The 26,984-nt window shown below is 40.4% G+C and overlaps 2 long non-coding RNA genes across 5 annotated transcripts in view; one reads left to right on the top strand and one right to left on the bottom strand.

The window, feature by feature from the left end:
• The first annotated feature begins 3,627 nt into the window (after positions 1 to 3,627).
• The window catches only part of LOC122975618, a 98,213-nt gene continuing 74,856 nt past the window's right edge, over positions 3,628 to 26,984 (top strand). The window contains exons 1-5 of the long non-coding RNA XR_006400739.1: positions 3,628 to 3,846; positions 4,605 to 4,667; positions 4,796 to 4,921; positions 5,206 to 5,356; positions 25,281 to 25,345. This is a non-coding gene — a long non-coding RNA (uncharacterized LOC122975618). The remainder of the gene's footprint in view (positions 3,847 to 4,604; positions 4,668 to 4,795; positions 4,922 to 5,205; positions 5,357 to 25,280; positions 25,346 to 26,984) is intronic.
• The window catches only part of LOC122975619, a 292,897-nt gene continuing 277,288 nt past the window's right edge, over positions 11,376 to 26,984 (bottom strand). Inside the window, exons 7-9 of one of the 4 annotated variants that reach the window (XR_006400749.1) lie at positions 18,587 to 18,780; positions 14,877 to 15,021; positions 11,376 to 13,563 (exon numbers count right to left, since the gene is read on the bottom strand). This is a non-coding gene — a long non-coding RNA (uncharacterized LOC122975619). Of the gene's footprint in view, positions 13,564 to 14,399; positions 15,022 to 18,586; positions 18,781 to 26,984 lie in introns of those variants that run through there. The other 3 variants (XR_006400748.1, XR_006400746.1, XR_006400752.1) reach the window with 3 other exon arrangements.

Raw genomic sequence — 26,984 nt, 5'->3', positions numbered from 1 at the left:
AAAGCACCTGTGAAGGGTGAAATGCACCCCAAACTGTGCTGCAAAGCAAATAGCGTCTCAGTGCTCCTTTGCGATTTGCACGTATGTAAATCAGATAATATGCATACATTTGCTGCAAAATTGGCCCCTTTCTATGCAAATGAGCCTCATTGCAAAAACAGTCCAATTCACAAAAAACAAGTTCAGCGCTAATAGCCACACGCAGTTAGAGTGAAATTATTAGCTTCTTCAGAGAGTTGGTGGTAACTGAAGCCACTCAACCACACACTCATTCCTCACTATCTCTCTTTCAGCTACTTAAAAATAAGAATGTCCTGACAGCGCTGATGGAGCTCAGGATTCATCCATAAGGGCGGCTTTATTACAAACAATTCCACCATATAAAGCTGGAATCTGTGTGTAACGGCTGACCTGAGTAGAACACAGAATATTTATTACTGTTTACTGTGTTAATGAAATTATCGCTGCTGTGCCGCATGCATAAATGCGTACATGTAGGTACAAGGGAAGGTGTGAAGTTGGGGAATAAAGGGGTGACAATCTGGGAGCTGACAAAGAATTTATACGGTAGGTAGTTCTTTATTGTTTTTTTCTTTGGAGGAAGAGTCACTCTTGCAGGTTTGTTGTCACACATGAGAAGCCTTTTGAACCAAGACTCAATAGCACAACATGCATCTGTGGGAACGCTGTATGCCACAGTGTCACATCCATAAAGCACAGAGGAGGCGGCATTAAACTGCCTTTTGTTTTAATTAGCAAATGTGTACTTTTATGTATATTTGATGTATATTTTATGTATACACATAAAAACTGATGCTTTTATTACTACAAAACTTCTATAATCAGTATATGTATGCTATAATTGTATAAAGATTCTACACATAGGGGCTTTAAATTAAAATTTAATTGAAATAAGTGCAGCTTTATGAATCGGCTGTATGCAGCTATAGACTCTACAAGCTTGAAAATAACATAAAACATGTTTGACTAAATTTCCATCTTTTCCATTAAGCGAGGCAACATTAATTACCAAATTTTGCCCGGCCGTGTGATGTGACTTGTTTCAAACATTACAGTATGTATCCCTGTTTGCTTAAAAACCAAAGCAACAATGACAAGAGGGAGCTGTGACAGTGCAGAATGAGTAGGCATTCAAAGCTGAACAGTCACAATTTATGGATGATTCCCTAGACAAACGCCTTGGCAGTATCTTGGCTTTAATGGCTGCACAAGCCTGATTTATTGTATGAGTTAACCCTGACCCTACTCCAGCTCACGACATCACCTTCATCACTACACACTCACATACACATGCACAAGACTCCGTGCATGTGCCAGACCCTGATAAATGGACAGAAACAAAGCACGATAGGGACCAGTAACAAGATAATACGGATGATACGTAGGCTTATGTTTGAGATATATTAGTGTATCTGTGTGTATGTATGTGTGTGTGTGTGTGTGTAAGCTGCACAGTCTCTTTACAGTACCTACTACAGTTACGGCCTTATATTGATATGAGTAGCACTTAAAGTAGACCCCATTTGCTTGTAACCTTCCCTCTCTTTACTTTCCTACAGCTCTCTGTCACAGTGAGTACTCAGCTTTGTGCAAGTATATGCGTGTGTGCGTGCGTGTGTGTGTGTGTGTGTGTGTCAACGCACTTAGCATAGAGCCCCCTGGTTTCCCTTCATTTCCATATAATTAGATTGTGTGTGAAAGGCTACTTCCAGTGCATTGATTAAGTGTCAGAGGAGAGGAGACAAGCATCTCTGGGCAGAAGAGGGACAGGAGGGGGCACGGCACTACAAGAACCTGTCACACACTCACACACACACACACACACACCAAGCCCTTCCTCTCCTGTCACTGTTATATACAGTGATGTCTCGGCTACTGAAAAAGACACTAACAGAAGGATATGAAAGTGTGTTTTTAATAATGACCCATATTGTGTACAGCATGACATTGCCCCTGTTTGCTCTCCTTCTCTTTTTGTTTTGTGTGACAGAATCGGAGCAGACAGTCTTAGCCTTGTGTTTTCTTGGACTAGCCCCCGTTGTCTCTGTCTTAATTTATGTTTTGCTGTGGCTGAGTCTGACTCGGGTGTTATACGACCGCCTGCTAGCCTGCCCTATATAAGGACAAAACAACTGGACTGGGCTGAACTGAGCTGAGCTGGGCTAATGGATTGCACTCTATCCACGACCGCATGTCTACAGTACCTCAAGCCGAACTGCATTCCAGAGGACTAGTGAGAAAATCCCTCCTACATCTCTTGCTTGTTCATATTTCTATTTCTTTTCCTTGCATTTCTTTTTCATGGTTGACAGCGCTGGTATTGTCACTCTGCATTGGCTGGACTCCTTAAAACTTTAGCAATTCAGGAATTAAAGGTTTTTGTTCTCCTTGTGAGTCACTCTGTGGTGAAATAACTTCAACAAAATGTCAAAGTGTACTGTGTAGTAATTTTAGTAAGATTTCGGTTGTCATTTTTCCAGAGAGATGAATTTGTGCAAAGACAGGGGGGTTGAGGACTCAGTATTCAACACCTTTTTGAATGAAACATAAAGAACTACAGTCATTTTTATATAACAGAGTTCTGTTGATGTCAAATTGCAAGGGCTTCCTTCCACATGTTCAGCTGTTTCATACAACCACAGTCTTCTACTTCTGGACAGCGAACAGATCTACTGGACCACACATGGTTAAGGTCTTGCCAGAAAGACTCTCTGTGGTAGGCCTGGTTGTTAAGTTAATAGAGGGACTGTTTATTTTATTCTTATTTCACAGCCCAAACTTGAGAACCTGTGGTGTTTTTGTATAAATGTTGGGCGGCTGCTGCCAACCACTAGAGTAGTAGTAGAGTAGTTACTATGCAGCTGGTAGGTTAGGCAGCATTATCATTCATCATCATCATTCATTAGGAATTGTGTTGGTGTAGTGGAGGGTGGACCCAGCTAATCTTTCTTTTTTTTAATATGATGAGACTTTTTAGGAAAAAAATGGAGGCAAGCATCATATCAAAATGAAATGCGTAGTAGATAAGGGAAAATATCAAACATAACTGAAAACCACAGTTTCCTTCACAATGACTCAATCTCCAGTAGTGACATTGAGTCTATGTATTCGAGTGTAAAGTTTGGCTTCGGGTGGCACAAGAGGAAGCCTCACAGTAGAGGGTTCATCCTCTGAAGAGAATGAATGTGCTTAGCTAATTTCATGGCAATTTACACAATACCTTGTGATATTCCTTGTGTATAACTGGATGTTTTGGTCTGATGGTTTCACTTGTCAGGAACAAGTCAGGATGGGTCACCAAAATTCATTAGGAGTCAGGACCATGAATATCACAGATATATAGATTAAATTTAAAGTCCAAAAACACATAACTACCAAGTTTAACACTTTTATTGGAATATTTTTGATTTTGGTTTATATTTGCAGTTGTTTGACACTTGCTGATCTTTGAGTTGAGGTCTTATTTTCCCACCTCTTGTGCTGCTGCCACCTTGCTTGAGGAGATGTAGGGGCGTCAGAAAAGGCAAACCAGGAAAATGTTTGGGGCCCCCCAAAGGCCACTCATACTGGCATATTTTGCAATGACAACTATAAACTCCCTTAAACCTCCAATAAAGGCACTATACAGTGCTGCTGCCCCAAAAAACCCAGAAGTCCTTCTAGCTACCATATGACAGCTGGATACCGTTAGTTAGGACAGTCAACGAGCTATCTGTTACTGTCATACATGCAACGTTAGGTGTAAACGTCAACGAAACAAGCATACCTTTCTGGTCACCAGAAACGAAAGAAAAAACAAGGAGGAAAAACGACACCAGGACAGTGGTAATTGGATATAGTTATGATAAATACACCAAGATTTGACTTTACACTGTGCAGGCAATGGTAACATTAGCTAGTTAGGTAATGTGTCAGTTCATCTCATTAAGCATTACTGTTCTAATGAGTCACAGCTTGTGGAAACATCTCTTTAAACATTTACTTTCTAATCAGTTGACAAGTGTTATTTGCAAAATGACACACAGATATAGACTATGAAAAAGCAAGTCACAAGTTAATTAAGGTTTTAACAACATCTGAGTGATACACAACGTACTAGCAAACTTTTACATATGGTATTGACAGCTGGCTAGCTATCACTGGCTAACTATCCAGCAAGCTAACAAGTTTAGCTAGCTAACAAATTTAGCTAGCTAACAAAACATTTTTAAAGTTAAGTGATTCATTTGTTTTGTATTTAGTTGACATCTGGGTACAAAATACAAATAGTTAATATACATTTATTATAAACCCTTTAAAGAAAGATGCATGATGAGATAATGTAGACAATTGTGCTTGCATACAAGACAGCTTGATGTTTAAGTTATCTAGCTAATGTGTAGTAGATATGTTAGCTTAGCTTCACATTGCGAGCCAGTTAGTGAGTAAACTTAGGAAGCATAGTCTCATTTTAGAACTGATTGTTTTACCATCTAATTATCTTGTTGTGGAGCCCAATATAGGCCAATTGCACTAGTATTTTTTCAATCTTTGCACAAAATCCCTTTCTTGCCATGTCATTTGTTTTCCATTTTTGGCCTTAGGAGCATTGTTGAAATTCTTCCAGCCACTGGAACCATCTCCATCTACGACTTCTGACACTGACTGTAAGTTCAATGTATCCTAGGCTTACTGCCCCCCTCCCTCCGCTCACCTTTTTTTTCCCATCTGATATCTCTCTATCTTTCTCTCCTTCACTCTCTATGTGCATTCATATGCATTCTTTTTCCTGCAGCAGTTCCATCAACTTCCACACAATCACAAAATGCTGTCCTTGATGAGAGAGAGCATACAGCACAAGATGAACAAGATGAGAGTGACACCCTGCTGCCTCCCCATCATATTATCACTCCTACAGAAGGTAACCCTACTCCAAGCCCTCTCATAATATTAGATAGCCTTGCCCAGTGTCCAATTGAGACAAGTGAACACTCTCCTCCAAAGAATTGGAATAGATACACCAAAAATGGCACTACTCAAATTCAAATGGGGCTTTATTAGGATGTCAAATGAACATTTTACATTTGCCGAAGTGTTAACAATAGAATATAACCCGCCACAATTATGTACAAATACACTCACATGGTCTAACAAAGCAGATAAACAAGTTCATGCATTCAAACACACTTTTGTGTGTGTGTCTAGGTGTGTGTATTCAACTTCGTCACTGACAGGAGATGTTTGTAAGGTGGAAGAGGATCATCTGTTTCCTGATGATAATGAGGACACCCTGCCCCCCAGCGCCAGCATTAGAACATGGACAATATCTGATGACCCTGCAGAATGGTCTAGTAAGGTACCAGATGCAGAGCGCTGTTGTGGGGCCTCTCAGAGTCTAGGATCGCCACTGGGGAGGTGCACCAGGTTTGGTGGAGAGCGAACAGGATTGGACTTGACAAGTCAAGTGGGGCTGCTTAAAGCCCCAGCTGAGTTAGGATAACAATCCCTCCCCTTCCACACACACACACACACACACACACACATACACACACAACTGTACTGTAGCTGCTCTCTGTGCTAAGTGCTAATTAGCAGAACAAAGCATCTGTTGTTCTTTTAAACACATGACAGTTAAATATTTCATCTATCCGCCTGTCTCCACCGATCCTCAGCTCCGCTGGAGGAGCAAGAGGAGGCAAGCTGACAGCACACACACACTACACTACACTACACACACACACACACTGTTGTAAATGTACACAAGCATGCACACAAATGAATATACAAGCCAACATACACAGAAACAGACATGCTGAGACACACACACCGCCTGCGCTCTCATGTGAGTTGACAGCAGCATCAGCGTAATGTGCCATATTAAAGTGAACAGGACCTTTACTATAAACACCATTCCCCCTTAGAGAGAGAGCTAGAGGCAGAGAGCTGGAGGTTTGGTCTGAGAGAGACAGGGCCAATGGCTAAGTGCTTATTACCCTGCCTCCCCTGACACACACAAATATACACTTTGTTCTTCCACTGTCTGAGGTAGAGAAGAGGGGGCAATATCGAGAAAGAGAGATAGATCACAACCTGGAGAGAAAAGAAAGGTTAAATGAGTCAAATGATTTGAGATAGGAAAAAGACACATCTGATGCTCTGTCTGTCTCTTTCCCACCCTCGTCTTTTTCCTCTCCATCTTTCCTCCTCTTCCTCCCTCCATCTCTGTCTCTCATGGCTTGAAGGAGGAGTGTGGGGGCAGAGCGCTCTCGTCTTGTTAAACGGCTGGCAGATGACAGAAAAATTAGAGGCATTTCGCTCGACAGGTTGTTGTGTGTGCGCGTTTTTTCCCCCCCTTTTTTCTGCTTCAAATGTTTTTTGTCAGTTTGTTTTCAGTCAAGCTGTCTCGGCAGCACAATAAGTGCAACCGGTGCACGCACGCATACACACACACACACACACACACACACACACATAGATTCATAGACATGCAAAAACACTTGCAGGTTTTTTTGTGTTCTCATAAGAGACAGATCTGATTTTGTGTCCTGAGATTGGTGGCAATTGGAGGAGGGAGAAGAGCCATTCGCTCACAAAGACGTCTTCCTCTCCGCTAATTATCGAGACAAGCTTTGATTGCCTGTTTGGAAACAGTTTTTCAAACAGCTGTAATGACGATGATTAGGCGGCGATGCAAATTCTGTGCAGGCGGGGGGAGGAGCGTGCAGTTGGACCGTCCAAACATCTCGCCACCTCGTGTTTACGTGAAGGTGTGTGTTTTTCGCAGTCGTGTTCGCATGTCATTTTGTCACTTCCTTGTGCCTTTCTCCGCGTCTGTTTGTGAGATGTCGCTATTTTACCTGACAAAGGTGCCTTGAGGTGCTAACCACCACCTTTTGAAACAGTGAATGCGGTAAAATTGTTATTTTTGTGCTTTTTAAGGTAAACACTTCCATTCTGTTATAACTGGTGACATGGAACTAATGGATACATTTTCCTGTTACTGTAGGAAACAAACAAACAAGCATTAGTCAAACACATGCTGACACTCACACTGATTGAAATAATACAGAGGCAATACAAAGAATATAAGTGTGTTAAGTATATAAAGCAGTTTTTTTCAATCATGTCATTTTAAAAGACTAAGATAACACAATCTAATGGAAATGCTATAACACTGGCACCTACTGTACATGTTTTCTACATACAGCCCAAGTGTATGTGTGCACATCGATCATGGCGAGCCTACACAGGAAAAACATGTCTTCTTTAGCACGGTAGCATGTTAGGAAAAATTATACAGGTTGGTCTGAAATTTGGTGGAAAAACTGAACTTGAACAAAAACTTAGTTTGGCTCGTCAGACATTAGGCCTCCCACTATGTTGCATTCATGTGATGGTGGTAACGTGACTACCAGGATGGATTTTGTGGAGGCTGTTGATTTGCATTTTTTAATTTTGGTGGACGTTTGCAGACGAAAGAATGAGCCACAGACAGCAAAATGAGCTTTTCTCACAGATGGTGGAGTGACCGAAGGGTGAAGATGAAGTTGGTGTGAGGTGGACATAAGCAGCAACATCATCTGTGCAACTGGATGCACCAGAGTTTGTTATTGTGAGGAACATGTGTACCGTAATGATTTATTAATGGTGAAAATACCATGCGTAGCCTCACTGTTATGCATCTTTTCTATTGTGGTCCTTCTCCATTAGAGTTGTTTAAAGTATTAAATCACACTGTTGTTCATCCTGCTTGCCAAAGGAATGAAAGTTTATTGCTGCAGTTTTTATGGATAGCATTCACCTGGAGGAACCCAAGCTGTCTGACCCTCATTAGAGTGGGGAAGCATTTGAAATGAGAACCAAACAACCACACAGTGTGGCGGCCAGCTTCTCATTAGAGAGGGAGAGAGAGAGAGAGAGAAAACAAAGAGAGAAAAAGAGAGCTAGAGTGTAAAAAAGATTTAGAGATTCTTGATTTGATTACTGCTGCCTAGACAGACAATACAGTTCAAGTGATGAGTCTCATTTGTTTCTGTGTGTAATGAATTAGTGTATATGTGTGTGTTTATTTGTCTGTGTTTTAGTCTCAGGGATGAGCTGATGAGGACAGAGGCCATTCATGTTAAGTGGGCTTCAGAGAATTTGTGTGTGTGTGTGTGTGTGTGTGTGTGTGTGTGTGTGTGTGTGTGTGTGTGTGTGTGTGTGTGTGAAAGAGAAAAGGAGAAACAGAATTAACATTACAGAGTTCACAGTATGAGTGTGTGTTGCAACTACATGAGTCAGCGTGTGTGTGTGTTTATCTTAAAACTTGTGGTTTAAGGCTTTGGCAGAACTTTGCAGATAGATTGATCTATGAAGACTCAAGAGCACACACACAACCTGCGGATGTGACTCTATGTCTGTGGATAATATTCTTTCACGTTTTACATATTTTAATCTACCAAGATTAGTATTTTTTTGAATTAGAGTACTGCGGTTTCCTGGATTTTTTTTTTTATAACAAGAAATAATGTCACTGAACTGGAGCTGTGTAACTTGCAAAGTAATTTTCATTGACCCTTTGTCCCATTAACTAATTAAAACAGTAACTGTTTTATTTTGGCTCAGGATCTATCATCACATTATCCATCAATTGCAGGCTGGGGGGTTTGATACCTGGTCCTCCTGTCCTTGTGTGTCCTGTCCTTGAGCAAGAACCCCAAATTCTCCCAAAGGTTAGGCCAGTGCCGTGCATGATAGTCACTGTAGTGGTCACAGTGCATGCCAAACAGCCAAACTGTCACTTTGTATATTAAAAACAAACAAAAAAACAGAGAATTGAGTGTTTTGAGCAGAGAAACAAAAATGTGAAAATGCGTTCACTTTGACTGATTTTATGATGATAAATTATAACTTGAAAAAGACACATCGAGACAACTGGTTGACTAGCCCTGCAAAGAAACATATAACATTATTTTGGAAGACATTACTTTTATCTTATGATGAATTTAGCATAACTAATGAGGAGAGATGATCTTCTGTATGCTTCTGTATGTTCCATCGAGCTCATCTGTAATGCTGAATGTCTCTGTGATGTTGATGTTGCAGCCAGAAGCAAACTTTCAAACTTCTTCAGACATCTCTGTTGCTCAGCATTGCTGTGCTGTTTCTGTGCCGTGCTTCCCATAGATCACCTGTCAATCAAACAGTGTGGACAGGACTGGAATGTTTCCTTCTGAGGATTTTCTGATGTAGTTTCTGTAACTGGTGCTCTTTTTCACTCTCCGTACAGCAATGGCATCTATTCTTGTCCTTTCTAACTACTCAGCTCTTGTTCCTGAATGAAAAAGGAATCTCTGTAGCTTCTACCAGGAATCACATCACTTCCTGCGCAACAGAGGACTTTCCCATCTGACACTGCGTATTTAGAACAGCAAATGTAAACTCTTTCATGAATATGTCATTCAATGCTACAATATGCAACAGTAGAAAAACTGACATTTATGTTATCACTGTAAGGAGAGGCTAGAGGCCACAGCTGCTGCAAACACACTCCAAGCAGGTATGAACACACACACACACACACACACACACACACACACACACACATATGTAACTCACACGGAATAAAAATCTTACACAAAGAAAAAGAGGCATAAACTCGCAGGTGAATCATGCATACACACACACTCACACACACGTGGCAGTCTTTTGAACACCAACATGTGTTACACCTGGGATTAGCTAGATGTTTGTGAGATCAAATGTTGTCCACCATCCCCCATCCTACTTCCTATTATCTCTAATGTGGAGAATAATCCTCTTGTGGAATTAATCTCCTTTAAATAGAGTTTGTTACCATGCTGAGATAGAATTAAAGCTCTTTTTCCACTTCTGGATGCAATGATGTGCGAGTGTGTTTGTACTGTTCTACTTGCATGTGTTTGTATGAGAGAGAAAGTCAAAGAAATATACAAACAGTTAACGTGGAGAGAAATTTGTCCATCAAGATTACAAAATTGGTGTGTTTTCCTTAGGAGTGACTGTTCTGTTAAACTGTACACATCTGTTTATGTTTGAACCAATTTGATGCATTTAATCCTACGTTGGTCTGTCAGTTTATCTGAGTTTGTCCCAGAGCTTTGATTCTCAGCCCGAGCGTGATTGGACACAACAGGTTCAGCTGGTTCATTCTTTTATTTCTCTTAATTGCCTTTGGCTTCAGTTAGGTTATGTTTGTTTGACTTATTTCACTTTATTCATTGTTTTTTTCTACATCAGAGCACATGAAACGTTGCATTTTGTAGCCTTTTTCTGCTAATATAAGGATTTATAGCTCAGAGAAGTAAAATTTGAATATAACTCCTTGTCCCGCATAGTGAAAGTAGCATGACAGGAGCAAGTCGATCCATTTAATGAAGTTCATATCAATCAATCATGGGCATAAATGGAGAAAAACAGACTTAAAGCCTCTGACACTCTGAAACACTTTGTAACACATTTGACACTACTGATTTAGAAAAGTGTGTTTATTAAAATTGAAGTCCATCTATTAAGCTCGACAAATGTCAGATCAGTGACCAAAACACAAGGCTGAAAAATGTCAGATGTAGATGGGGTGTGAGTTTTTAAATTAAGAAATGTGTTGATTTGTTGATATACAGCTTCTGCCTTTAATCATTGAGCAGAAATCAAGAATCAAAATGACAGATCATTTGATGGATTGCCATGAAATGTGTTACAGATATCTGTGGTGTCCAGAGGATGAATCCTATTTACTTTAGTGATTCCCTGCCTTTCTGCCCAGTGTTACCAACAGGTCAATGTTTTCATTTATCCAGTAAAATATATACCTGATGGATTGGCACAAAATACTGTACAAACATTCATGGTTCCCAGATGATGTATCCTAATGACTTTTGTGATCCCCTGACTTTTCCTCTAAGGCCAAAATGAGGTTGGCATTTGTATAATCTCTATAAACAGATATCTGAATATGAATGCTAAATCATCAGTCGATAGATGACGGGTTCTGAGATTGGCATTTGTGGATATGAATGAAATATCTTGATAACCATTGGACGGATGGCAATCACATGTGGTACTTCATTACTTTGGTACTTATTTGATATTCATGTTCCCCTCAGGATGAATTGTAATAACTTTTTTGATCCACTGACTTATCCTCTAGCAATGGAACAAAATTTTCGTCATCCAATACTTTAGTTTATAATCCTGTCAGCCTCAGGCATTTGTGTTCAGGGTTATTTAGCAAACTAAGATGGTAAACATGATAAACATTATACCTGCCAAACATGAGTATGTTAGCATTGTCATTGTGAACTTGCTGATGTTAGCATTTAGCTCAAAACGCTAAACTCTTAGCTGCTGCCAACTTTCAACTTGAGCTTGGAGTGAAATTTGTTCCCGTGGGTTTGGGGGGTATTTGGTGAATATTGAGCCATCGTTGACTTATGTTAATATAACTGCAACACAGACGCAGAGAGCCACACAATGCGAACAATGCTAACACCGCAGTCTCTCCAGCCTCACTCCACTCCCCATCGCAATGACTTGTTGTTGCACGCTTTCAGTTAAAACAGACGATGATCGGTGTGTTCAAGGACAATCTGTGAAAAGTGCTGCCTTATCCTTGTTACACACCTCAGCCCATCATGAACTTGAAGAAAAAACAAAAAACAACTGCTGTTCCTTCACTTAAAAATAACAAATTTGAAATCGGAGGAATCAAAGATGAAACTCACGTGTGATCGTGAAATCTGTGGCAATTGTGTGACTCTGTCGTTCAGTATGTGAGAGTTGGCAGTCCTGTAGTTAGTTGCGTTGTTGACATGATGGCATGTTAAAAAGAACATGAAAGTTTTGTTTGAGCCTCATCATCAGGTACAAGAATGCAGTAATAATTTCTCCTCATTTCCCCTCGAATTAAATGCCTCTATTACAGTTTGGCATAGTTTTTTTTCAATTTTGGCTAATTTGGTTGGCTGACAGTCAGGTGGGGTTGTGGTCTGATTGTCCACATAGTTTAGCTGTTCAACCATCTGAGCTGTCTTAGTATGAGCCAGCAGAACCATGAGACTGTCCTTATCTGTCTTCAGAGGGCAGACCAGGATGCTGCCCCACACAACAACTCGCAAATGATATTTCTCTCCCTAATGTCGTCGGTTCACTTGGAACATTTAATCACATTAAAACATTAAGCAGCACATCTGGTACATACGTCCGCTCAGACGTCTTCAGACATCAGATTTTGTTTTAGAGACACAGTGACAACTTGCCAAATATGTGTCTTTGTCGCTGTCTGTCTCTCAGACGGAGGTGAGAGAGACGGAGAGAAAGGAAAAGAGAGACAGACAGGAAAAAAGGAGAGCTGTAATTTAGCTGGCTGACAGAGGAAGTGAAATCTCTTGGGGGTGTGTGAGTGTGACAGTCTAAATGAATAGAGACATCAGTAAGTGCGTGTGTTTGTGTGGACATGAGGAGGGATCTGTGCTTGGTGTGTTTTACTCACCCTGTCAAATCCAAGACAGCCCTAAGTGTTTTTATCAACCTTCCTCCTCCTCTCTGTCACAGCTCTGTGTGGAAAAGTGTGTGTGTTCATGTGTGTGCTGTGACTGCCAAAAGGGAAATGTGCAACAGGTAGGTGGTAGGAGCGGAGTGTGCACAACAAAATGTGTCCTTTCCTTTCTTTTTTGTCTTGTTCACGTTTACTTCCCCATCTCGCTTCTGTTTACTAGGGTTGCCAGGTTTCAGGAGAGAAAACACGCAACCTAAAGTATCCTGAGCGCCAGATCTAGTTTACCGCATAAAGCTGTGACCCTTTTTCTACTCTAAAGTGGTCTTGATTACTCTCTTGTAAGCAGTCAAACAAATAAAATGATAGAAATTATGATTGGTTTTCATCAGATATGGCTAAATGAATATCTCAAGATATCTTTCCCATTTTGATGCTAGAATCAAGTCACACCTGGTCTATGTCTTGCTTGCTGGACCTACAGGATGAGACCTGAGCAACTAGGTGCTAAGACAACAGAGAGATAGACAGAGACAAAGATGAAGAGAACTGCTTTTACAAGCTTGTAAAAGTGGGAAGAGTTATAGTTACTGCTTAAGTGAGAAAAGGTCAGGAGGTCATCAAACTTTTTAGTTTGGGGGTCATTAAATTTAAAGCAAATTGAACGGAAATTTAGCCACCAGTTTTCAATATCCGGTGTACATTTTGAGCTAAGGTTGGCACTAACGGAAAGCTCAAGAAGTGTCCAGAATTGAAAGGGTTCATTCTCTGCAGAATATAATTGTCATGCCAAAATCCTTAATAGAACCTGGTATTTCCTGAAAACTTTAAGCCTGATGGTGGTGCCACAGGAAGGGTCAGAAATTCACCAAAACATGAGGATTCATCGTCTTGAGGTCATAATTATTAAAATCTGGAATTTAGCTTTTAGTTTTCAAGTTACCTTGTTGTTTATTGACCTGGTGGTTGCTTGGTGTGGTAATGGTAACTTCTCTTCTTTTCTTCTCTTTTTCTTTCCTTTCCTGTCCTCCTACACTCCTACACTGTATCTAAAGCAGAAGTAGTTGTGCAAAATAATATGTAACTCTCAGTGATTGGGTCAAAAGGGCAAATCTGCAATGGATCCCAGCCCCCACAAATCTATGGTTCATGCTTAGTCTGGAGAGCTCTCAACTGAACCCTGCAGTAAATGTGTGTATATGTGTGTATTTGTGTGTGTGTGTGTGTCTTTTTGACAGCTGTCAAAAGCAAACTCAAACACTAACAGTAAAGTCTGGCAAGTGCAGTGACTGTCTAGTTAATATCAAAGATAGATTGGAGCTGGAATTCTGGCTCTGGTGGCAAATTGATTTTTCCACATTTTAACTGTTAAAAGGACATGTCATAAGCTTCTATTTTGCCTTTTACCATTCAGATCTTTGAAATAATATTTGCTTGTGTTTGTGTGTGTGTATGTGTATGTGTGTGTGTGTGTGTGTGTGTGTGTGTGTAAATTGTATATTGTATTGAGAGAAGCTGTCACACTTTGTTTTGGTCACACTTTATTTTACAGTACATTAATAAGACGTAATAAGCTGTATCGCCATTTTCACATTGTGCATCTGAAACTGTGAAGTTCAACACAGATTTCTTAGGTAAGTAACATTATTATATTAAAATCGCTGATTAAGGTGGCTACTCCACAACTCAGGCGTGTAAAAAAGAAAAAGTTATTTGAACAAATTCTGTTCAATAGTTCTTGTAATCTGAGGACTGAGTGTCACTGAGCAGTTTGGAAATAACGTTAGGGAAAATTTATTCGATGTGTACTTGATATTTTAGTTTGGCTCATGAGCCATCCGCTAACATGGAGGGGGCGGGACTTATGACCTGTACCGCAGCCAGCCACCAGGGGGAGATCAAGATGTTTTGGCTTCACTTTTGGGGATCTGTCATGATGTCCATATTTATATACAGTCAACGTTGGCTACAAACAGCTGTGGAGGCTCCTGTGTGTAGAGTGGTGATGTGTGAACTGTACAGCACCCTTTCTCTGTGCTGGCAGAGAGCTGGTCCAGAAAGTGACCAGAAAACCAAAACTAACCAACTGATTTCATTCAAATAACTTTTCAGCTATTCAAAAATCTTTCATTCATGCATCAGCAGTTACTTTTTTGCAGATGCATTGTCTTAGGTGGGCTGCTGTCCTGTAGGAAAGAAGTGAATCACTTTAAGTTTTTTGTTTGTAGTCACACTTGTAGTAACTTAAGATAATGAATTATCTTTGAACTATGATGACACAACATTGTTTTTCATTGCATGCATTTATAAAAGTCTATTTTGCAGGGGGCTCCCTATGCGCACAAAACTTCTCAACACTCACTTGCTTGTCAGATTGACTTTTGCAACTTTGGAGGCGGGGATGGAATAGACAGTCCACTCCTTCGATTGGTCACTCAGAATGCTGACCATGACCTTTGACTGGCTGTTTGGTTTGATGAGTGACACAGTCGAAGACAGGCAGTTGCCTGAGAGAACAAAGGGAAATGATGATATTTAGTAGCTGATTCTCCATTTTCACCACTTACACTTATGAAAACGTTTTCCACATCATAGTAAAAGCCTGTTTAAACCCACTTTCAGATTGGTGAAACCTTTATTTTGCTTATGAAACCAGGAAAACAATTTTCTGATATTTTTACATCCAGATCACATTAGACCAGGTCCAGATCAAAAACAACTATACTTAGACTTGTCAGATCTGTGTTTTGTTTTGTCCTGACTGACAGTCCACAACTCAAAGAGATTCAGTTTACAATCGTAGAAGACTAAACCAGAAAATATTCACATTTAAGAAGCTGGAATCTGAGAATTTTTACTTTTTTTCCATAAATGATTTTATAATCAACAATCAAAACAGTTGGCGGCAACTAATCGATTAATCAACTAATTGTTGCAGCTCTAAAAATCTTAACAAATGGAAGCATCACATTGACATTTTCTACACTTTTCTTCACTTCACTGTGTGTCATTAGATTACAGTTTGGAAGAAAATCTGCTACAGACAAATATTTGACAAATTGCTTATTTGAAAATGAATAAATGTCCAAAGACAGTTCCTGACTGGGGAACTGTACATAATATTCTTCCTTGCTTGCTTGTTGCATACCTAATTTGTCACAGCTCTAATTTTTAATTTGTCAAGTTACAATATTAAGTTTTCAAGTCCTGTCAGTCCTGTTTTTAAAAGACTGAACTGTGTAGAAATACCAGAATTCAAGGCTTAAATACAAAGGTATTGCCCTTTTAAATTCTGTGTCCCAACTCCTGGTTTATGGCACCAAAGGAAGTGCCTTTAAAGACAGCACTTGTGTCATGCTTTGGGATCTGTGTGTGTGTTTGGAGAGAGTGTCACAAGACCGCTGCTGTGGATATAACGTTGTCTTTGTTTTTGTGACATTCAGTGTCATTTCTCAGAAGCGTAACTTTAGCAGAATCACATTTTCATGTCTTCAATTCCTTCCTCTTACTTTTGAAGGCTTTTCTTTGTGACATGTCCCTTTCTGCTTCCCCTTTCTTCTGAAAGAGGTTTCTCATTCTTAACATCTTTTATTTTAGGACAGCGGAGCATGATAATGGGGAGTGTGTAGGGTGATTTTTTGTGCGGTTTCAACTACTGCTTTTACTCATATACGTTGTTCTGGTAAATGATAACCCTTTACCACTTAGTCTATACATTGGATCCATTCAATAACACATTTCCATAAATTACAATTTCATTTACCTGTAGGGCTTTGAGGATTTTTTGGATACATACCTGTTGTGTATTGGGACGTATAGTATCTATTCTGTAAAAATAACACTCCAAACCTAGATAGAAGTAGATAAATATGGGTGAAGTGTGCCGAACAGTTTTAGGCGAAAAGATTTCCCACACTGGAGTCATATGACGTTTGAGTCTCCCTTAATAAATAACCTTAATTTATCTCCTGATTCCATTAACTGTTTGAGTAAATATATGTGACATTTATACAGCAGCTATTTTTACACAATAGCTTTCATACATTTCTGACTCAAGATAAACTCTACTGTATAATCTAGGGATTTTCTGCTCCTTATATCTCAGATAAAAGTGCATTCAGCATCTAACAAGTAACTGTGTAAACCATGTGATCTGTTTTTTTTCTCTCTCCTGAGGCCAGGAACTCAGTGAAATGTGAGTAAGCTGGCCAGTGGGCAATTGAAGTGGTTGCAAGCTTTTGCCTGTATGAAGGCTTTTGTTTGGTCTGGACATCTAGAGGTTTTCAGGAGGGTTTCGTCAGACAGACAGACGGTAAAAATATACACCACGTACGTAGTGGTTGGTGGAAGTACTCATGTATTATGAGACGGGTAGTGCCAGTAAAAGATTCTGATTAGCTGAGTCACATTTGAAGCTGTTAAGCAGACCTATTAATTGAGACTGTAACTCTCTGTTGAGTTTTATTGCAGCAAAATATTTTCATTTATGTATTTATACTGCACTTACTGTGCTGTAATAACATCCTCAAGAGGTTTATGTCCTTTAAAAGTTAATCATAGATGATAGATAACGGTCTGAAAAGCTTCATGCTGTACAACTGAGTAACTTAATAGCTTTTTGGTTACCACACTAGTTTGTAAGTGGGCGTTCAGACCGAAAACAGCCTTGTGTGAAAACAGTGAAGGGTCTGTGTCAGGGGTATGTTGTTTCAGGTACAGGTGAGATATTATATAGGATCTAGGTAGTGCAGTTGGAGTAACAGATAAGTCTGAAAAACACAATCACTGAGCAGTGATTCATAACAACTCTGAAAAGTTATGACAGCTGCAGTGAATTTATCTTTTGTGGCAAACATTGTGAGATAAACAGTACAAATACAACATTCACGTTACAAAGTAATCTACCAGTTTGTGTGTTTGTATGTATTTCATCGACCAATGCAGCAACATTGCATCACATTGCAGTCCAGAAAAAGTTGAGCCAGGTTCGACTTTTTTTGCCAGACGAGCCTGCATTAATTTGCAGGAGCCTTCTGCGTTGTCACCCCCCACTGCTTTGAATGACTGGTCCCATTCACACAGACCTCAAGACTAACTGTTGCCAGACAAGAACAACAAGAGTGGATGATTCTGGAAAAACCATGGATTGCGTTCAATTCTGGTGTTGTTAATTCTGGACTTCTGCAGTATTTGTGCATGGCAACTAAAGTGTGGTTAGGTTAGGAAAAGACTATGGTTATGGCAGATAAATTATGGTTATGGTATGGTTAAGTTTAGGCAACTAAATTACTTGGTAAGGCTAGGAAAATATTGTGGTTAGTACAAAGTAGAGGTTAATTGCAGGTTTGTGATGGGACGCAAACTCTGGTCTCCTGCAGTCAGACTTGCTATATCCACCATCCCGACCTCCACACCCTTACTTTCCACCTCACCACATATAGGGCACACTACTTCCTGTGTTGGCACTGGACGTAAATCCTCAGGAATAGAATCACCTCACATGGTTGTAATTCACAAGGATACACGGATGGAATTGTTAGATGTTGATGTGGTTATTCAATAAAAGCAACATACCTCAGCTATGCCCTACAAACTTAAAATTGAATTGACAGTACAATGGAATACAACAGAATATCACTGAGTATCTGAATTTCTACCTTCCCTTTTACGCCCTCAATATAACTATGACTATGAATGCAATAAAAGCCGAATGGCCTTGCTTTCAAATTGCTTTGTACTATACTGCATATGAAGTTGTGACGCATCAGTGTAAGTCTCATGTTCCTTTTTATGCCCAGTAGCTTCCGACACACTCACACCGCCACATACACACAACACATTTTACTGGGTGTGTCTGCTTTCAGTAATTCGTTGAGATGTTCACACTTTCTTTTGGCGTGTTTGTCTATGGTTAGAGTCAGTTTGATATAGGTGACAATGCTCGGAAAAACACCAAGAATCCGACTATGCATACTGTGCCCAGTTCAAGAAAAAAAACAACCCCTCTTATTTATCAGTATAAACAAGTGAGTGACTTTTGTTCTGAGAAAAAAAGAAAATGCTGCATCATACCAGCTCATTCATCCGTTCAGCGTTCTCTCATCAGCCAGATGACGCAGATGGCACTGGGATGAATCAGCTGTTCGGCAGACAGATCTGGTCTCAGACTAGTGATCAGCACTCCTACATGTGGTACACTGGAACCTATCTGACCAAAGCTGATCCCAGATCTGAGCCTGGAGGGGTCGGAGTACTGGGGAACGCTCCTAAACAGGAAGTGGAAGAGATCAAACGCACCAATCAGATTGCGGTGTGGCGAGACTAAACATCATCACCGACAGGAAGGAAGTAGCTATGTCTGAATTACACAGACTGCCATGAGTGAGTATGTGTGTGTCTGTGTGTGTGTGTGTGTGTGTGTGTGTGTCTGATTTACACAGACCAGCGTTTACATCCCACACCCAAATATTTACCTCTGTGCAACTGCCACCCTCTAACACAAAGCTATGATTAGGCATAGGGGAGTGTGTATTATATGTGTTTGTCAGGCGGCCTACAAACTGTGTGTATGTTTGAACGTGTGAGTGTACTGTATATGCATGTATATGTCTATGTGTGTGTGTGTGTGTTTAGAGGGTGTGTGTGTGTTTAGACGGTTCGTGTGTGTGTGTGTGTGTGTGTGTGTGTGTGTTTAGAGGGGTAGGATTGGAGATCCTACTGGGACCACCTTGGTGAACAATGGCTCTTTTATTCCACTGGAGCATTTGACTGGACTCTGTGTCTCACAGCAGACACGCACACACTCACACACAGAACCAGACAGGAAGCACACATATCCATACACACAGAGGCTTCACACAAACGTGCACGCATTAATTTGCAAACTCTTTGGGGGTATCCAGTGTGTGTGTGGGGGGAGGAGGGGGGTCAGTTTTCGTCGTGTGTGTGTGTTTTTGTGTGTGTATGTGTAGTTAGGTAATTTGGCCCACTGGTCTGCAGCTTCAGACACTGTGGAATGTAGTAGCGGTGGTTTATTACATTTTTGGTTTGAGGGGGCAGGGCAAAGGAAACAAAACTGGGGGCAAATCTGTAGAAGCCGAAAGCTTTCTAACTCCAGAGAAGCCTTATCTGGTTCATATTATGTCTTGACATTTTTAGAAGATGATTTTTTATGGGTCTTCTTTATTTGACACCATATATTGCAAGGATGAAGTTAAAGGACATGGGAGGTCACACAACAAAGGAAGTGATGTGCAACCAAGCCAGAGATGTTGTGAGCCAAAACAGTTCTCATTCAGTCCTTTGTACTTGGAAAAAAAGTGACAGCAATGAACAGCAATTTTCACTCAAATCAAATTATAGTAAATAATACAACTGAAATGACAAAAGAACTTAAGTTTAACACTATTTTAAACATGAACAGGTAGTCAAAGCAAAAGCAAGAGACTAGGCTAATGCCAACACCGGCAGTGTTTGCTCCAGCAGATGGGATGGTTTTAAAGTGTATAATAGTGAGCAATGAAGAACAAAAATATATGTGGCCAAACACAGCTTGGTGTAATTTCTGCCTGTGTATCATCACCTCAAATCCACCTGTACAAAAAAAAAACTCTCCACTGTTGCATGGACAGTGAGAGTGAGGAGAGGGAAACATACACAACACAGCATAGTCCTGGAGGTTAAGAGTTCACTTATATATAACTATTATACTGTAGTTACTGATAGTATGAAAAGTTACTATATAAAACATCACTACTGAAAACTGAAACTGAGTGAACACTTCATGTGTGTTGTGCATATCCCTCTGTCTGTGCCTCTGTTGCCTGAAACAGATAATGACTATAGGTTTGCCATCTGCAACTGTCCCAATCCCTCTTCTTGATTGCATTGAGCTCCAAATGACCAGATGTTTCATCAATATTATGGCATTAGAGCTGAGCTCAATAGGCAGATGTGTGTCTCTCTCGACTGATTGTTGTCATGATAGAGAATAGTCTGATTACCTCCTCTGATTAGGCCAATGGGCCACTAATCCTCCCACAGCCGCTTCACATCCAGTGTGTCAGCCCTGCCCTGCACCTCTGAGTATGAGAACAGGTTATACAACCCATACACACACACACACACACACACACACACACACACACACACACACACACATACACACACAAACACATATAACACACACAGAGGTAAACACAATGACGGTGCACACACCGAACAAGACAAGTTGTAATATTGGAAATTACATACACAGGCTATACTTGTTGGTAAATGTGCACTGCTTTTTCAGGTAACGGGAGGACACACACAAACACACACACACACACACACAGTAGTACACAGAGGTCTTATGCCATGGTTTATAATGCGAGCTTGGCCACTCACCCCAAATGTCATGTTTATCTGATCCGTATTAAAGATCCTGTGACAATGGAACAGATGGGGCTGCCTTTTGTCCTGCAAGTGCACGTAGGACACACACACACACACACACACACACACACACACACACATACACATACACATATACATATATCCATGTAGGCTCCCAGCTCTTCTCTGTCTCTCTCTGCCTCTCTCTCTCCGTCTCTCGGTGGGCCGTGTGAGTAGGGTTGAGGTTGTGTGATTGTGTTTAGCCAAGCAGAGTGATTGTGCTCTACAGGGGAGCCAGCCTGCTCTCACCACGCCAGACGGACAACATAACACACACACAAACACAGCCGCTGCAACTCCTGCACTATATTTTTTAAATATCCCATGCTGGTTTCGCTGTACTAAAAGCTCAACGGAGGTCAAATGTATTCATCCGGAGTGCACTTGTCAGTATTTTGATATTTTGCTTCTTATCACAACAAAAAGCTACAGAAATTCAACTGGCTACCAACAATAAAAGCCCATTTCTGACTCATTGGAGCACGTTCTTCATATAACTTACTATTGTTTGACTGGCAGATGTTCCTGTATTTATTTAATGAACGCTAATGCTGTCCAATCAGCAGATGGCTCTGCAACACCTAAGCTACCTGAGCTGATGCAGGATGGTGCTGGAGTGGTTTAAAAAGTCACATAGCTGAAGGTTTAATGGTCTGATCACTGCAACATGTGTCTATCAAACCAGGGTATGATGCATCAAAGAAAGTGATAACCTCACTAAGTGTAAGAAAATCTTTAGATATGCCTCACCATGTCAAGAATCAGCACTGTCCTGCTGCTTTTACCAGTGTCAACGCACATCAATCCTCCAGAAAAGCTGCAATTTCATTACATTCGCATTAGCACAATATCTGTACCTTGACTTCTGGCTGTACGGTGTGTGCTACAGGCGACATGATCACTGTCTGTTGCCTTTCAATCTTTTAGCAGCCATACTTTACTAGTACAGAACACGGACTTCATGAAACTTAAACTTATTCATCTTGACAACTGCTTAATCATTTCCTTTAAATCCCATCCTGAAGTCACGTCGAGTATGAACCGAACCACGCTCACATTTCTCCCCATGCATTCATGCTTTATCATGTCTTCTAAAATTCAACCCTTTTGGTCTGGAATTATTAGAGTGAATTGTCTTTGGAGTTATTTTCCAAAGCCATCCACTCTAATCTACCAGCAGATAGTTTATTTATTATCCTTGGCTCATCAGAATCAATGGTAAACCTCACTACAGCTCAGGAAATCATTTCTCATTTCCTCATCACAATAAGACAAAAACTACCAGCCAAACCATCAAAATGTAGCTGGATGACATTAATACACCACATTAGGGAAGATTAATAAGTTTTAAAAACACAAACTCTCAATTTTGCATCACTTAAATAAGTACCACTGAATACAATCAACACATTTCACCTTATCACCTTTTGCAGTATTACAGTGTCAAGTTTGTGTTGTTATCACTGTTCTTGTTTTTCACTTACTGATTGAATCAATATATGTGAAGTAAGTTACTTTGTGAAATTAGATTTGCAACATCTGGACAAGGACTCAAAATGCTAAGTAAACTCAATCGAAGGCCTAGTGTGCTTGACCCTCAGCTTAATTTCTGTTTATATGTTTCCCCTCATGCAACTGGGAATATACTGGAAATATTTACAGTCCACCTGCATCTAGATGACTCAAGGTTATGTTTGGTTTCTCTTTACTCTCGGTGATGTGAACATGTAATGGATGTATTGTTCTCTATGTGGGGGGAGACTGTAAGGACATTAAGCCTGCTGTGCCATCACTCCCTCAGGCCTGCCTCTGTATGGAAACACAGCCACGTCTTAGTATGTCTGTCCATATACACACCATGTGTCTTAAAATTAATATTTAAACTGTACTCGGCTGTAATAAACAGTATGTTATATGCTTTCATTTTGTAATTGCATACCGGTGTGTGACATCTAAATTGCGTGATTTCAGGTTGTTTGAGTGCACTTCTCGTGTATGTGTGCTTGCCTGTAAGTATTTCTCTCAGTTTTGTGTGTGTGTGTGTGTGTGTGTTTTCTACTGGTGTGTGCTTAAGTGGCCATTGTGCGGACACAGTGGAAGAGAGGGAGACCAGCTAGCAGCATAAAGCCACCAGTCCAGCTCAGCGGCTCAACCAGCAGCCAGCCAGCCCCACTCGGCATGCACCTGGCGTCCCCTCACACACACCACCATTATTAATTGCTAATACATATTTATGTGGCACAAATTTGCCATTTGTTTATGCATAAAATTATCAATAGCGCAGGGCGCTTAGCCAGAGAAAACGGTGACCTTTTTAAAGAGTAATAAATGGAACTGTATGTGTATGTGTGTGTGTGTGTGTGTGTTTGTGCATGTATGTGTGTGTGTGTGTTTATCTAATGGCTGATGTTTAAGAGGGAGGTGTTGGGTTGGAACAAGGGGAGGAGGGTGGTGGTTTTGCGGCCTGGACATGGCAGAAAGGCAGCTGAGGCCTGCCAAGGAGATCCACTGATCTGGATGTTTACCCACAGTTTGTTTTTCACAGGCAATGAGCTGTTTTTGTCCTCGGCTTCATTAGCTGTGTCCATGTTCAGAGTGTCTGTACCGGATGTGCCTACGAGTGCTTGTGAAGAAGAATCTGCGCATATGTGTGTATCAGTTAGCATATTTTTTTTCTGTGTACAAACGTGCAGAAGTGTGTGGAAGTGAAAAGAAACTGCGAGCACCACACTTTCTCTTCAAGTGAACCACTGAGGTCACGCCCATTAACGTTCTACACTCAATAGAGTTGCAAAGTAGGAAGGGACACTGGTTTCGGTATATTTTTATTCCCCATTCTGTATTCCCATTTAAAAAGAAATATTTTTAATGATATCCTTAATATGACTTCACATATAAACATTGGAGTATCCAAGATGATCATAAAGGTTTATGTGATGACCACCAGTTTTAATTATTTCAACTTTTTGTCTACCCATGAGCCACAGCTGCTGTTGCTATGGGGAGAAAGCTGATCAGAGGCTCCAGTCAAAGCTGCTGCAAATTCAGTTGCAGTTGTGAACATAACACGGTGCCATACAGTAGTTGCCGAACTGACCAAAAAACTGACCCAGAATCATAAACTGAGTTGACTTAAGCTGCAGATTGTATTATCAGTTTATCAACATCATAAACTTTCGCTTCCTCTTATTGTTAGCAGCACACTGAACAGAATTTTAAGCTCTATGATTTGATGTTTCTTGCCAAAATGCACATTGGGAGTTGTACTATAGTTAACTTCTCATCTTGCATTTTTATGTACGCTTGTACCTTTGCCTTTTTTTTTTTTTTTTTTTAAAGAACCAGATATTTTCTAACACAGTTGCTTATCTTTTGTACTGAGGATTTAATTGGGAGAGTTTCATGTACAAGTGCACTTCCTGGACTGAATAAACTACACTGGGATGATTAAGAACAAACTGGACAAGAAAACACTGGTCAGGACTGAACTGGGCCAAGTTAGACTACACCTGGCTAAAATAGACAAGACTCTGTACTGAGGACGATTGCACAATTAACTGTCAACACAGCTAGAGACAAGGTACCGTGAACAAAAATGAACCATTAGGAGGAAAAAAAAAAAGAAGGTGCAGCACTTGCTCTGTGTTTTAATGACTACAACAGCAAAATGATTTATTATTCAGGGCAAGTATTGTCGCTCCTTTTGTTCTCTTCCGCAATTAATTGAACAATGAAAACAAGCACAACAACAAAACAAATAGCAACATTAACCAGTGTAATTCCCAAATCTGGAGGACAAGGACAAGTGCTTTAAACAGCCCTCTTAAAAGGAGAATTTTGTTGTTGAACAGATTCCCTAGGGGAAAGATTCATACAAAATATAATACAAAAAAAACTCATTTTTATAAGGTGTATTCAGTTGTTGAAAGTGCTTGAGGTACAGTTCTGACCTGTATTAGTCGACCTTTATGTTCCTCTTCAGACTCGTGTCACTTACTTCTACTCTCACTGTAGTTTTACCCTCTTCGCTTCTCAATTCTTTTCTTTTTATTCTTTGTACCCCCTCTCATATTTAGTAGTTCCTCTCTTTCTGTCTTTGTCTCCTTGTATAGTCATTGATTTTCCTCTCTGCTTTGCTCTCCACTGTCCTTCAGTCTCTCTGATGATCTTGTCTACTCCGTGCTTCTTTTCCCCTGTTTTCTCCTCTCTTTGCAGTAATATCTCTTTAGTGATGTATTTTCTGTTTGTGTGTGTCGGAGTGTTATTGTCAACCTGGCTGTTTCCCCAAGTGTGAAATCCAACTGAATCTCTCTCTGTTTCTCTTTAACAGGGTTGGCCGGGTCTCTGATGGGTACCCACTCCACAGCAGAGCCATCTCTCCAGGGACTCTTGTAGGTCAGCTGCTATTTTCATACCACACACACACACACACACACACATCGAGTGACTGTATTTAAGTATGTAAGGGCTCATGGGACTCTTGCTGTTAAACTAAAGGCACACAATGGACTGGGTTGAGTGACTGCGTCAGTCTTTCTCTCTCTCCAACACACACACACATGCACACTTTCTCTCTCCCTCTCTCTATAACCTAGCTTTCATGTGGCCTTCATGAGGTCACACACAGGGCTCAAGTCAGTTTCCATGACTACACAGTCAGCATCCAGCCAATCGGCATTCTCAGCTAGCCACTATGGGGCCAGTGGGCAGCCAGTAAGCATCATATCTGTACATCTGACATAGAGGGTATAGGGGGGGAGGAGGGTGTGTGTTTGTTATTGTGGCTGTGTGTGCGAGGGAGGGGATTACTGCAGAGGACTTAAATGTGTCTTGTGAAGTGTACTGACAACAGTTTTTCGTCTTAACAATGACAAAAATGTATTTAAAGTAACAGCAACACCTCTACGTGTAATATGCTTTAATGGAGACTGATGTACATACATAGAAATATACAAACTAAATAGCAGCCAACGATTTTAATGAGGACATTCACACAGAAAGCGTGCATCAGTGAGGAAATCAGGAGAGCTGCTACGAGCTAAAGATTGGTCTATCATTGCAACATCTCACAGGTTACATCTCTGGCCGCAAACGATCTAGACAGACACGTCTCTATTTAAAATACTGTAAAAAATATTATAGGATGCTATGCAAAACACCCCAGGAAACTCTCCTCTTTTTGAGAAATGTGAGCCACAAAATCCCTGTTGGAAATTCCATGTACAGGAACTGAGACTGACAACCTAGATATAGAAGCAAATAAAAAAGGAACTAAAACCCCTCATTTGACCTGACATCACAAAGTGCGTAATAAGCCCCTGGAAATGGTGATGGTGAGCACTCTGTTGGTTAAAATGTGTCCAGCTGCTGATTATCAAACTAATGTATGCCCAGTGTCTGTTTTTTCCTCTCGCATCCCCACCTGACTGTGATTGAGCGAGCCATTTGTCTCAACTTTTCCCAATTTGTAAAAACTCGGATGGTTTTCTTTTTTCCTGACATTGCGACACGTGGCTCTGATTAATTACTGTAGAGCGAACGTACAATGTGATTGATCATTCACCTTCTGATCTGAATCAGACAGGACCTGATGCATCTCATCTCTTTATCAGTGTAGTTAACAGATGACGCATTTAAACAGTTGTCTCACTCATCAAATATACTAATTTTCCCTGAAGCATCATAAGCCTATAATATTTCATAAAAGGGTTAATTTTCTTCTGATATTAGCAGAGGTTCTCTTTATTTCACCTCCACTACAAAATGCTGTGGGGTACTATGTAATATCTGTGCCATGAAAACTTGGAAAAGCATCAACTACAGGCCTGAGTGCAAGCTGAACAATGGTGTGGTGTCTCATATATATTTTTTCTGTCCTGTAAATGATGTGTTCTACACAACTTGAATTTCAGAGAAAACATCAGATCCTATTTATTATTATGTTTCAATTTTAGGAGTTTTGCTTCCAGTCAGAGTTTGGGGAATGTTTGACCTTTGCTACAACTCATTTACATAAAGTGCAACACCATGCAAA

This window comes from Thunnus albacares, chromosome 23 (assembly GCF_914725855.1).
Source record: "Thunnus albacares chromosome 23, fThuAlb1.1, whole genome shotgun sequence".
NCBI classification, from domain to species: Eukaryota; Metazoa; Chordata; class Actinopteri; order Scombriformes; family Scombridae; genus Thunnus; species Thunnus albacares.
The sequence above is the reverse complement of the archived record's forward strand: the minus strand, read 5'-3'. Positions and strand labels throughout refer to the sequence as shown.